This window comes from Akebia trifoliata, chromosome 15, assembly GCF_017979445.1.
Source record: "Akebia trifoliata isolate Shusen 1 chromosome 15, ASM1797944v1, whole genome shotgun sequence".
NCBI lineage: Eukaryota > Viridiplantae > Streptophyta > Magnoliopsida > Ranunculales > Lardizabalaceae > Akebia > Akebia trifoliata.
Window position 1 is genome coordinate 19,491,175 of NC_141389.1, and position 15,104 is coordinate 19,506,278.

The window sequence follows — 15,104 nt, forward strand, 5'->3', positions numbered from 1 at the left end:
GTTTTATTGCATTTATGGTGGTCGTCTCTTCACCTGGTTAGGGTAGGTTACTTGGACTTGATGGTAGTACTTTGGTAAAATAGCTTTTTTTACGGATCCAAAGTGACAAAATTGGTGGCTTGAGGCATCTAAGAGAAATTTTGACCTGATCGAAATGAAATCAGATTAACCATTGATTTTGAAGAATTGACTCTTAATCACATGATTAAAAATTGAAAATGGATTAAGTGCATGAAAAGGTCTTAAGCCCAAGTCTGGTGACAATCATTGAGTCCAAACATAAATGTATTCTTTATCTTCACCATAACTTGTCGAAGAAAACACAATCATTGGGTACCTAAAGCCTGTCGATCAAACCTACTTTTTTTTTCTTCTTTTCTATTTGTCCATTTCTCTTTCTCTCTCTCTCTCTCTCTCTCTCTCTCTCTCTTCATATTAGTTTTATATTTTTAAACTTCTTTTATTTTTTCCATTTAATTAGCAAAGAAGATAGAAAATCATTATTAAAACTTCTAAAATGATGATTTTAAATCGAGGGACTCAAAGATTTTTAACTGATTTTGTTCGATAGGTTCAAACCAAATATGTTTTAGTTGATTAGGTATGTACTTACCAAACATTACAAAACTGATTTGTCAATAGGTACATATTGAGTAGAACTTTCTCATGTAAATCTTTCTGTTCGATATACCACTACTAAATCTTTATGTATTGTATCAGCAGGTACCTACAGAAGAAAACCTTCTCATGTAAATCTTTCTGTTCAATACGCCAATACCGAATCTTTATCTATAGTATCGGTAAGTACTTACTGAACATTACAAAAATGATTCGATCTGGACTTACCAAACATAAAAAATTTCACAAATTTTCTCATATGAATGGCTTCAACTAAATTGAATTTTGAGGTGTTAAGTAAAAAAAAGTAAGGTCAAAACTTAAAATCCTTATTGAAACATTTCTCAATGCAAAGAATAATGAAAAAGAAGAAGAAGGAGATGATGGAGAGAGAGAAGATGCAAGATTGGTAACTTTCTTGGTGGGTGCAGAGAGAACATGGCAAAAAATTTTGAATTAAGTGGGAGCAAAGAGAAATGTCAAGTTTTAGGTAGGTACAATGACTAAGTAGGTAGGTTGAGCATTTTAACTATGTGAAAATAGCACAACCTTAAAACAAATCCAATTGGGAGATTTATTAGGCAGACCTATTTATTGCAATTTTATTACAAAACTCCCTTAATCAATTTTGTTACTCAACTAACCTTACTTTTATGAATCATACTAACACGACTAAATTATTAAGATTTCAAATCCTTCTAAGGATCGTTGGGCCGATATGGATCATCAAATTGGCAATCCAGAACCACATCCTTCTAAATTTCATGGAAAAACTTGAATTCAAAAGAAAATTTTCAAAACAAAATCCTTTTTAAGCTTTAGTGAAAGTGTTAAAAATGGATGACTATTGAATTCTCAAATTTAAAATTAAAATTCAACGGTGAAAATTAATTAATTTTTTTTAAGTTCTTATAATTTTTCCCTTGACAACCATGTGGCATCAAATCATGTTTTTGAATGCCGCAAATTGATGTTGTTAGGATCCACTCCAAAGTATGTTAAGTATCAAATTAATGGCATCATTTTGAATTTTATGAGGTGGGCTCCAAGGTTTGCTGAAAGTCAGGGTTGGTGAGTAACAAACTTCATAAAGTGAGATTTTCTTTAGAATTTTCAGAACTCCAAGGGAGTTTTTGAAATAAAAATGCAACAATTAGGTCTCCTGGCTAAATCTCTCAATTAAGTTAGGTAGACGGAGACCAATTGGACTAACCTAAAACAGTGGGTCTAGGATGATACCAGGTCAACCAAACGATTTTCTTACAAAGACTTAATTAAGTTTAAGATTAACTTAAAGGAAAAAAGCAGATGGACATGATCAATAATGGAGCACTAATGACTGTCAACTAGGAGCTAAATAGAGTGGTTGGGAAGGAGTGCTTGAGTACACAACTTCATCTCCAACACTAGGAGAAGAATAGGTCATTGGGTTTATAACGAATACAAATCTCGATGTACAAAAGCAATCCAGATTCCAGAGCGAGTGACGTCGGTTACAGAATATCCACCTAAGGAGGACAGGATAATTTTCACCTTCTTCAGACCTTGGCATTCGATTCCATGTCGGGACTCGAGACAGCAACTTGAGCGCACGTTACCCCACACCACATCTCTCACTAACGCTCGCTCCTAAGTTCTCCTTGTTTTACAAACCAAAACCACTTGCTACTAATTAAAACCACTTTTACATCTAAAAGCGAGAGAGAGAGGGTTTTCTGTGTTCTTTCGTGTTCTGTACTATTCTACTGTTGCCATCATCTGTCTATCGTACGCCACGAGTGCACAGATTAGTTATCGTACGCACAGCTGGCAGAACTTACTTGAAGGCCCCCCACCTTCTTTGACCTCTGTACATGCCGTATTTGCTAAGACAAAAAAAAAACCTTCGCTGTTGCTCACCTATAGAGAGAGAAAGAGAAATATTAGGGTCTCAGGTACGATAAACCCTACACATACGGACTGATACTCAAGAGAGAAATTGTTTTTGTGAGTTTGGGTGAAACAGTAGTAGGGTTTCAGGTGAATGAAGTGTAAGCTTTTAATCTTGTTTGATTTATGTGATTGCAAGTGGCTTGAATTCGATGTAAGATAATCACATGTTTCTGAATTTTTCTAATACTAGTATTTGGCTGGGCTTTGTTGGATCTCAATCTTTAATTAGGGTTTTTTTTTTTTAATGCAAAAAGAAACAAATTACATGTGGGGCATAAATTACCTAGATTCATGCAACATGTGTTATTTGGTTGATAATATGTTGTAGAACTCAGAATTTTTTATGTCAGACAAAGAGATAAGGTTTTGGATTTTATCTGTTTATCTTCGTTTCCATAATTAAAGAAATTTAGAAGAAAAAAAAAAAAAAAAAAAGGTTTTTTTTCTTTCAAGAAGAAGAACTGGCAAACCCTTGGTGGGCTGGAAACGTTTCCATGGACAACACTGCCCCATCTAATAGCAGTGGTAGTAACAATAATGCAAATCACGAGGAAAATGATACAAGAGATAATGATCGAGATGGAGAAGATCATGACAATACTATTGGTAATGAATTCATGAAAGGGAGCGGTGGTGGTCGAAGGCCTCGTGGCAGACCGCCTGGTTCGAAAAACAAACCAAAACCCCCAATAGTTCTGACAAGAGAAAGCCCTAATGCTCTTCGAAGCCATGTATTGGAGATAAGTAGTGGAAACGACATCGGTGAATGTATCGAGACATTTTCTAGGCGAAGACAGAGAGGTGTTTGTATCCTTAGTGGTAATGGCATCGTTACCAATGTAACACTTCGTCAACCGGCTACGCCCGGTTCGGTTGTAACACTTCATGGTCGGTTCGAGATTCTATCACTCTCGGGTTCTTTTCTTCCTGAACCGTCACCAACTGGTTCGACTGGTTTGACGGTTTACTTGGCGGGTGGGCAGGGTCAGGTAATGGGAGGTAGTGTGGTTGGACCGTTAGTGGCGTCTGGACCGGTTATGGTGATGGCTGCAACATTTACAAATGCGACTTACGAGAGGTTACCATTAGAAGATGATTCTGCTGGAGAAGGAATGCAATTACATCAATTGTCGGGGGTAAATTCGGGAACTAATGGTATTTCAGCATCTCAGCCTCATGGTTTAGCTGATCCATCTTCTTTGTCTATCTACAATTTATCCCCAAATTTGCTTCCAAGTGGTCAGATTCCACATGAAATGTTCTGGGCTTCTCCTCCACCTCGTCCTCCTCCATCTTTTTAAAACAAGAAGAGAAGAAAACAATTTCTATGGGTTTTCTTAATGGTTTGTACATGTTTAGCAAGCAAGGTAGACTTCTTCTTCTTCATCATCTTTTTGTGAAATCTGATTTTATATTCTCCCTAGTGTTTTTTTTTTTTTTGTTTACTGTATTATGTATTATATTATTATCCCTTGAATCTGATCTTCTTTGTGTACCAGAGTTAAGTTTCAAGTTTGTAGGTTGTAGAAGAAAAATGGGGTCAAGAAAAATTAGGTCAGTTGGAGACTCAAGTAAAATTGGGTGGGTGAGTTGGGGAGTCAATCTATTAAACAAGACTAATTTTTTCCTTTTCAACTTGTCACTTTGTTTTACTATAGTTTTCATGTTTTGAGGTCATTCGAGAAACATTTGTTTGGGATTTTCAAGATCTATAACAGGAAGAGTGATAGAGAGAGGAAGGTAGGTTTCATGGATATAATGCGTGGTTGATTAATAATGACAAAAACAAGATGTAACATTGATTGGATATTCTCTTATTGTCATTTATGTTTCTATTATTGACGATATGTTGAAGTCAAATTAAGAATAATCCCTTTGAAGTTTCTTCACAAGGGTAGGAGTAGGTTTTGTGGTGCTTTCTTTAGGTGGATGGGTAGGGATCGAAAACAGATAGAAAAAAAGGATAGATGTGATGTTTGTTCATGGATCTATCTCAAATGGGTCGATTCACTGCAAGTTGCTTGGACTCTTTACTCACTTGTTGGAACTTTGGAGTGAATGCTTTCACATCAAAGAAAATGACATGCTATAAAGTTAAAAGAGTATTATTAGTATATACCTGAGGGAGAGCCTTATTTTTAGTAATATGCATCTATTCCATTAATGGAAACCACGATTTTAGGGTGCATCCATGTCTTATACTCCTTGCCTTTACAGGCATATATAACATATGGGATAGTGTTTATTCTATTTATTACTTATAAAATTATGGTGGAACCATGGCCATGAAGTTGGACTGTTGGAGGGCTCTTTTTCTCTTTTTACACTTTTACACCATCCTATGCTCCCATCAATGCCATCTAGAAGAAAGTTCTAGGCTCTACAGTCTAAGACACTGTTTTTACTGATTGTCACAAGAATGTTTGGTGCACATATGATAATAACAAGTGATTTGTGAATTTCCCCATTTATTATCCACTGCATGTCTTAATTAAGTTTTATATTGAACATGATAATAGTTTTCAACTTTTTATCTCATGTGAAATATATTTTATATCTTCTATATATAAATTTGTTGTAAGAAACTTTCTTTAATTACTCTTCAAAAGCTTGTGTTCTATCAGAAATTTACTTTCACCAGTGTCAAGCAAATTCTACTCTAAAAGTTTTAGGTTTTAAGTACATAGGCTTCTCTTAGGTAGTCCATCAATTTAGAATATTTATGGTTCAATAATAATCATTTTTGTGGCTTCACTATTGTCTATTACGCCCTAGAAATGACTTGGTTCAAGTGCACATGTCTTTCAATTTAGCTAACAAAATTACAAATGGATATTCTCTTTATTCTTACAATTTATGGAATGTGAAAGGTCTAAGGTTATATAGTAAAGACGTTTTTGACCATCCTCAAGTTTCTTTAAGAGTTCATGCATATCTTAGAATTGAGTTAACAAACTGTCTTAATTTGCTATGAGAAGGAAGTGTGGTTGATAGAGGGCATTGGAAAGAGTTGACTTGGAAATGAAGAGTTGCTCTCATTTGGATGTCTTTGGAAAGAGAAAATTCGAAATTTATATCTATCAAGGCTAAAAATTTACCTAGGGTTAAATGTTGGAGGTCATCCATGGAACCATGCGACACCACTATAAATGTGTTGGTGCTTCTTAGGATTAAAGTCAAGGATGACAATATATGCTTATTTATATTTCCAAGATGACTAAGTGGAGTTTGTTGGTGCTTCTTTTATTATTTATTTTGTTTCCTAGGAAGTTGTTAGGTTTACTTTAATTGCCTTTAATTTATGAGTTTGTGGTCTTTGAACTTGTTTAGTTCATTTTAGTATCTGTTTAGTTATGAGAACTTGGGCTAGTTGTAAGGAAATAGTTGAGCAATACTATTTTGCCTTTTTAGTCAAGGGCTACAATTTATGGATGGCTTGGATAGTTTGTAGTAAAAAATATCCATGTAAGCAAATGTATGAGCAACTCTTGATATTTTGAATTAATCCGATTAAGTAAACCTTTGAACTTCTCTTGTAACTACTCTCTTCTCTAGTATTGGTGTTTGACAAAGCCATTAACTTTGGTTGAGTTCTAAGTCTGCCACTTCTATATTTCTTCTATTTCTTGTCTCACTGCGTTATCTCTTCCATCCAATTTTCCCATTTCCGTGTGGAGACGGACAACATTAGTAAACTTCTTCTAAATGGTTGGAACCATGTGGTGACCATTCAAGCATGAGGTGTAAGATTATATGGTTGTAAATACCATTTATTGAAATGGTTCATCTATTCCAGTTGACTTGATTCCACGAGTAACTCAGAATAAGAAATCTAACTTTTGTTGCTTTGAATTTCTCAAACTCTCATTGATATGGCTTGAAGTTCAGGTTTGTAATATTCGTGGATTCTCAAAAAAAGATGAAGCTTCAAAACTCTGAGAGAAACCTTTTGTGTATCTTTCTCTATTTTGTTCTCTTCTTTGTCTCACAAAAATGACATCAAAAGTCCCTTTTTATAGAAAGAAAATTAGGTATTTTACATGAGCTAAAATTGTTTTAAAAATGGGAGTTTTTCACATGAAAAGCATTACACCAGATTGATCGAAATTTCTGGTCGATTGATCGATTTTTAGCTCAATCCAATCGATTGGAATTTGTGGTCGATCGATTGGTTTTTAACCAATATCGAATGATCGATTTTGTTGGTTGATCAATCGATATGCAGTAAAACAAACTTTTTCGTTTCTTTCTTACAAAAATGAAAACAATGGACTTTGGCTTTTCTAAACCTTCTAATCACCTAGGGTCTTATTTAATTCTCTAAGTCACTTACCATCCTAATTGGAATCCAATGGTCTTCAAACAAATCTTCAATCTTCACTTTGAGCTTGTGCAATATTCTTGAACCAATAGACGCCTAGACTCAACTAAGTTTTTAGAAATATAACTTTGCCAACACATTATAAGAGACAATTTCTTAACATTCTTGTGTAAAGGCCACATACATCTTGATCGTCTTCCTTTTATTTCTCTTCGTTGTATTAGCTTTTGATTGCATCCCTTCATATCTTGGAACATTGTCAATCTCAACCTCTTTAAATTAGGACTGAATAATTGCAGCTATTATGTCTAATATGCATTTCTTCAAACATGTCTTTTGCAACCACCCCATCATTATTTCTCTCTCGCACTGTATAGTCTCCAGCATGATGCACAACTTGACCACCATCTATTTTGTGCCATTGTCTTCATTGTCCAAATCGTCCATACTCTTTTATTCCTGACCATCAATTGTTGTTTTATAAACATCAATGTTCACAACTTGAAAAAATGGGCCATCTCCGACAGACCAAGGCCATCAAATTCATAAAATTCGACGGACCAAGGCATTAAATTTTTTATTGTCAGCTTTTTTTTTTTTTTTCAACATGCTGAAACCGTCAAATTAATGGAAGATGGGAGAAATTTGATGATTCTAAGCCGTCGAATCAGGGAACATAAAAAATTCTGACAGTCCTGGGCTGCCGAAATTTGATTTCTAAAACTTTTGGGCTTTGGCACGTCAAATTTTCCTGTCAAACTTTCCAATTTTTACGAAGTGCTTGTTGCATCACGAAGGCCTTCTATCAAACATACCGAGTGCACATTGAAATTACAAATAACAGCCCTACCTTGTTCGCTCAATACTAATCATAAAGTCCAATTACATGTGAAATCTCCGTCAACATTACTCATCAAACCCAAAACCCCAAGTCACCTTGCCGTTGCAACAGTTGACGAAGGATGCCTTCTTCCCATGCTCTTTAAAAAATATCCAATATCTCACCCACCTCTTTGCAACCCATTGTTTTGTTGAGTCTCATCATTATTTTACATTTACCCCTAATTTGTAGGGTGGAAGAATCCAACTTAGCACAAGTGAGTTATGCTTCCATACATCTCACATGTGTATTTCATTAGTCCTATAAACCCAATCATCTTTCCTTCGTTATTGTAAGAAGAACCAAGGGAGAGAGAGAGAGATCCACCACTCAAATTGAGTCCAATTTCTGTGTTAAGGCCCAAAATATCCAACATTTGACTCAAGCCTAATTGGTTGAGATCACTTTGACCAATCTACCTATTTGAGCCTCTGAATCTTTTATGATGAAGATCACCTTGGCCCATAAAGGCTCATTCACCTTCAAAAGCCCATATAGCCAATCGCCAATGATTAAGCCCATGAAAAGGTCGACATTGATCCTATTTATTGGTTCATGAGAAACTATTTGATCATCAAACTATTTTTGGATTAACATCCGCCTGGTTTCAGTCTAGCCTAAATTGGACTTTGCCCATCAAGGCCCATTGAGTTTAATTAAACATTCCTCATCTGTTACACACAAGGTTATATCATTCATCTCTCTCAAACAACAATCAAGATGGCCTCTTCTTCTCATTAGCACGCAATTGGCATTTAGACTTATCAATAAATCGGTGGTGATCTCCAAAAAGTATGATCAAGGGCAATGATATTATGTGATCAATCGCACGTTTCTCATTCAAAGGAACATTCAATTATGGGAGAGTGTTGCAGTAATAGTCAAGTTGTAATATTTTATGGTACATTGAGGTGTATCGAATCATTTTTAGTGCTAGATTAAGTGGTTAGCGTGGTTAGTTATTAACTACATATGATTATATAATTAAGCTTTGTAAGAACACATTTTGAAGTTTTTATGAAGGGTCTAGTTTATAAAGAGTTTCAAGAGATCATTAGTAGTATTCATGTGAAGTTTGAAGGTGTTTTTATTAGTTCCTATACTTGGAGTTTTGGAGTACCCCGGAAGTTAAGTATCTGCAAATTTGTGCAACAAATTGAGATTATTTGTCACCTACACAGAAGGCCTTAAAAAGATGTTGGGAAGTTGAGAATCAAATATGAACCATATTGTGCGGAAGCGTGACAAGAGTAAAAAAATAAAATGAAAGTAATCACAAAAAAAACATAGGATTTATGTGGTTTGACAAATTTCCCATGTCCACAGAGGAGGGGGAGACCAATTCATTTTCAACGATAAAGATCACAAGCTCTCAAAGGACCCTTTACTTCTGATTAGCTTCTTGTAGGCCAAACCAACTTGAGAATACTAAACATCTCACAACAATGTCCACCTTGGTTTATATAACTACTATGAACAAAACTTATAGATTCCATCATGAGGTATTTCCCATGGATACCTCCCTTTTTTTACAAGTAGGGGTACACCACCATGAAATCAATGAGAAGAGAAGTGAATTATGCCCAAGAATTGCTTTAACTATTTTGTAGAAACCAGTTTTTTCAACATGTAAGCTGCACTCTCCTTGGTGTAAATCTTTAAAAGTATTATCTCTCGCAAAAATGACCATTCGTTAATCTTGTGAAATTGAACATCGATGTGTTTGGTTCTATTATTATAAACATGATTTTCAATCAAGTGAATCTCATTCTGACTACCACGATGTAATAAAGTATTGTTTCCCTTGAACCAAACTCTCCAACCAACCCATTTAACCATGAAACTTCCTTTCCTTCCTCTATCACTATTATATACTTTGCCTCAATTGTGGATAAATCAATGGTATCTTTCAAAATATACTTCCAAGCAATAGGTCCACCTACAAATTTGAACACAAAGCGAGTCATGGACCCTATAGAGTCAAGATCCCCTACATAGTTAGCATGCACATGACCCACAACTTTGCATAGTTCTGTTGAGAAAAAGAGGGACAATCCAACCAAGAAAAGAATCGAAACAAAACACAAATCACACATAGAAACATAGAATTTTACGTGGTTCCCTCGAGCCAACTTCTGATTAGCTTCTTGTAGCCTAAGCCAACTTAAGAATACTAAACATCTCACAACAATGTTCACCTTGGTTTGTATAACTACTATGAACAAAACTTGCAAATGCCATCATGAGGTATTTCCCATGGATACCTTCCTTTTTTTACAAGTAGGGGTCCACCACCATGAAATCAATGAGAAGAGAAGTGAATTATGCCCTAGAATTGCTTTAACTATTTTGTAGAAACTAGTTTTGTGAACATGTAAGCTGCATTCTCCTTGGCGTGAATCTTTAAAAGTATTTTCTCTCCCAAAAATTACCATTCTCTAATCTTGTGAAAATGTACATCGATGTGTTTGGTTCTAGTATGATAAACATGATTTTCAGTCAAGTGAATCTCGTTCTGATTGCCACGGTGTAATAAAGTCTTGTCTTCCTTGAACCAAACTCTCTAACCAACCCATTTAACCATGAAACTTCATTTCCTTCCTCTATCACTATTATATACTTTGCCTCAATTGTGGATAAATCAATGGTATCTTGCAAAATAGACTTCCAAGCAATAGGTCCACCTAAAAATGTGAACACAAAACCAGTCATGGACCCCGTAGAATCAAGATCTCCTACATAGTTAGCATCCACATAACTCACAACTTTGCATAGTTCTATTGAGAAAAAGAGGAACAATCCAACCAAGAAAAAAATCAAAATAAAACACAAATCACACACAGAACCATAGAATTTTACGCGGTTCCTTCAAGATTGAGGTACGTCCACGGATCACACCGATTCCACTATGAAGAGAAAACTCGCAATTACAGATTACACCATTGCACCAAAAATCGAGAAATATATAAATACCCCCAAGAAACCTAACTATGGTTTTACATAATAATAGTGAAATTACGAAAATACCCTTGGAAAAAAAATTTCGGGGGCTTAGCCCCTGACCCCCTAACATGAAAACGTGGCTTGATTTACAATAACTCCTTGTTGACTAATACTATTGGATTCCACAAACCACAACAATCTCTCTATTGGAGATTGATCAAAAGTATCTCCATTAATATGTTATACCTGAGAAAACGATACCTCCATAACAACCCCAATGTGAATCTTCCATGTCTACTATTCTTGAAGACCAATAAAAATTGAACATGACTTCAATTTCTCCACAACCACTACTTTGGTAACACATATCTACAAGATTAAAGCTAGTGTGGATCTTCTCCAAGGTAATCACTTTATCTTCTAAAAGTGAACGTATAAAGTAATACCTTATGTCAATATGTTTTTGTCTTGCCTAGAAAGCTGAATTCTTTGCAAGGTGGATTGCACTTTGTGTATCACTATATAACTTGCAATTTGTTTGCATCTTACTTAACTCTTGCATGAAAGACTATTACCAAACCATTTCCTTGCATGTTTTTGTAGCTACCACATATTCTTCCTGTATAGTTGATAGAGTAACAATTTTCTAGAACCTTAAGATCCAACTAACCACTGCACTATCCAAAATGAAAATATCACCTATAGTGTTATTTCTTCCATCGAGATCTCCTACCATGTCAAAATCAATATGTCCTTGTGTAGACATGAGAATGTTCATTTTTGAACCTCAATGCTACGTTGTTTGGAGTCGCCACCATTCTTTTTTGTAAATGGGTATGAATGAGCACCCGAATTGATTCTTTTGAAAATCATTTTTTTATGGCATTGTAGTGACTTTCAATCATGGAAAAGGTATGGTCTACCTAAGATCTAAGTAAAGGGATTCGGTTAGAGAATGGGGAAGGTGTTAAGCACCCCATTCTCTCCACCTAAGGTGGTTACCGTTAGATTTTGCCATTTTTGAAAAAGATTAAAATAACAAGTAGAATGCATGAGATGCATGAAGTGGGTGGGTGCACATAGTGTGTATGTACCTCATTAAAAGAGAATTTTATATTAGTGTGGACATAAGGAATATCCTATAGAAAAGGGTATCTCATGGAGTCAATACACTTTTGCATGAGTTGAAATGTTGGTTTATGATTTTAGAGAAGTTCCATGAAAGGAGTTCTCTTAGATCTATAACCTTAATACATGCATGTTTAGCTAGAAACTTAGTGTTTTAACATCATCAAGAAAGTTACACATATCTTCATCATAGCCAACATGTATGATGTGTGTGTATAGTGTACATTATGATGCATGATATGAGAATGGGTTAAAAAAAGGGCTTCAACCTCCATCCTTTCGACCAAACCGCCTCAAGCATTCCATGCCTAAGGTTGAGGTTCAATCTATTTGGGATGAAGGAGGGTTCTCCATTACATTCTAAAGGCTTCTAAAATTAGAAAATGAGAGGGATAGAAGAAGAAGATGCAAGTTAAAAAATAAATAAATAACTATTGTCCCACCTTGTCCCTTTTGGAAGTCTTGAAATAACTTGAGCTTGAGTAATGATCTTGAGAGTTGAAAGATGTAGTTGAGGGTTAAGAGATGAGAGATGAGTAGAGAATTTGATAGAGTTTTAGGTTGAGAAATGGAGGCTTGAGAGCATGAGTTGTTCATGGAAAATGAGGGTATTTATAGAGTTTTTGGAGAACTTTTAGGGATAAAGTGGTCCAATCCTAAAAATAAAGAAAATGGACATGAGATTTAGGTTGTTTCTTTTTGGATTTTTCATTTGTATGAGGGTAAAGATGAAATTTGTGAAAAAATCCTAAAAGTATTCTTTGATCTTTGATTTTTTGGTAAATAGAGGTGAGAGAACAAAAGTACTTTTGGGATGATGAATAAAGGAGTAACATGTGTAAAGGTGGAGTGGTAGGTAAAAAGTAGATCTTGATTCATTTGTAAATAACAAATAAAGCAAGGGTGGAAGTATAATTTTTGAAATGGATAATGGGAGAACAAAAGTACTTTTGGGAGGGTGAATGGGAGCATGACATGTATAAAGGTAAATTGGTAGGTGAAAAGTAGATCTTGGTTCATTTGTAAATAACAAATAAAGCAAGGGTGGAAGTATAATTTTGAAATGGACCAATGGGAGAACTCCATGTATGTACTTGAAGATTCCCACCTTTTGAGGGCATAATGGGAAGTTCTCTTACCTTTATGGATTATTACCAAAGACCAAATAACCTTTTTGATTTGATTAGACTTTTTGATAAAGGCATTCTTGAGTTTTCACAAAAAAAAAGTTGACTCTCCAATTAGATGATGCATTGGGTATTGGGAGCTTATGAGGGATCAACATGTGTCATCTTGTGAAGGGGTATGAGAGAATGGGTTTGGAGTGGGTTTGGTATTGGGCTTAGAGAATGGATTTTGTCTTGGGCTTAGGTTGGACTAGAAAATGGATTTAGGTTATGGGTTTAGAATGGCCTTGGGTTTTGGGCTTAGGTTGGGCTAGAAAATGGATTTAGGTTATGGGTTTAGAATGGCATTGGATTTTGGGCTTAGGTTGAAAGGTAGGCTTTGTCTTGGGCTTAGGTTGGATTAGGAAATGGACCTTGGTTGTGGTATAGGTAATGGAGCGGTGAATGGAAAATGGTTACGGGTTAGGGACAAGGTTGAGCATGCAAACTATATGACATGATGTATGTATGTATGTATGCATGAATAATGATGCCAAGTGGCAACGTGGGTCCGTCAAAAGAGCTTGAGTTCTAAATCGGAATCAACTCGAGGAAATTTGGATCTTCCTAACAGGTTCGTGCAAATTGGGGTGTCTACACCTTGTAGACTAATTTTTGCACCACCATAACATAGTGATAGCTTTGTAGTACCTCTTAAGTATCTCATAATCCATTTCACAGTTTGCTAATGCTCCTTCCCATGATTGCTCGTGAATCTACTCACAACTCCCATTGCTTGGGCAATATCTAGTCTAATACAGACCATGACATACATAAGGTTACCAACTACAGAAGCATATGGTACCATTGACAAGTATTACCTTTTTTAATTTGTCACTGCACCCTGCATCTTCGAAAATGTGAAATGACCTGCTAGAGGAGTGCTAACTAGTTTGGCAAGTGTCCATATTGAATCTTCTCAATACTTTTTCAATGTATTATGCTTAAGATAACTTCAATTGTCTGTTCACCTTGTCTGTACTTATTCGCATTCCAAGGATTTGTTTTGCTGCACCTAAATCCTTCATATAAAACTCTTTAGAGAGTTGTTCTTTCAACCTTGTTATTTCAACCATGCTTGAACTTGCAACAAGCATATCATCTACATATAAGAAAAATAATGTAGGAATTACTGAACTTCTTGAAATAAAAGCAATGGTCAGTGTGACATGTAATGTACCCAGTATCAAACACAAATATTGTCAAACCCAATATACCATTGTTTGGGTGCTTGTTTTATCCCATACAAGCTCTTCTTGAGCTTACAAACCATAATTTCTTTACCTATTGTCAAGTACCCCTGTGGTTGCTGCATATAAATATCTTCATTCAAGTCACCATGAAGAAACATTATTTTTACATTTAATTGTACTATATGCAAATCCTCCACTGCCATAATACCTAATACAAAGCTAATAATTGATAATTTCACAATAGGAGAATATTTCTATGAAGTCGATACTCTCCTTTTGTTGAAAGCCTTTCATAACCAATCTAGTCTTATATCGCTTCCTTCCATCTTGTTCTTTTAGATTGTAGACCCACTTGTTATGTAAAGCTTTTTTGCCCTTGGGTAGTTCAACCAAATCCTATGTCAGATTTGATGCTAAGAAATTCATTTCAAACTCCCATTTATGCTTGGTTTCAACCTGCATAGCTTCTTCATAACATTTTGGTTCACTATTGTCAATCAACAATAAATAATGCAAAGAAGATAAATATCGAGCTGGGATATTTCCTTGGGTAGATCTAGTAAATCTTTTTAATGGCAGAATGGGGACTTGAGTAAGAAAAGTTTGAGTTTCTACCTGAATGTTTCCATCAATAGGTTTTAATATACCTCTTGATAACATTTCATCAAATTCCACATCTATCATCTTCAGGACTTTCTGAAATTTTCTTTTCTTGTAACTTCTCATTATACATTACTTTCTCATTGAATATGACATCATTGCTCCTAATGACTTTCCGATTTTTCGAGTCCCAAAATCGGTAGTCAAACTCATCAACCTCATCTCCAATAAATATGTATTTTATAGGCTTTGGATCTAATTTACTCATTTCATCTAAATCTATATGGACATAAGAAGTACAACCAAAAACTCTCAAGTGGGAT

The 15,104-nt window shown here is 35.3% G+C and overlaps 1 pseudogene; it reads left to right on the forward strand.

Annotated features, from left to right (window-relative positions):
- The first annotated feature begins 2,032 nt into the window (after nucleotides 1–2,032).
- Nucleotides 2,033–5,121, forward strand: LOC147384519 (AT-hook motif nuclear-localized protein 20 pseudogene; annotated as a pseudogene).
- Nucleotides 5,122–15,104: the final 9,983 nt, after the last annotated feature.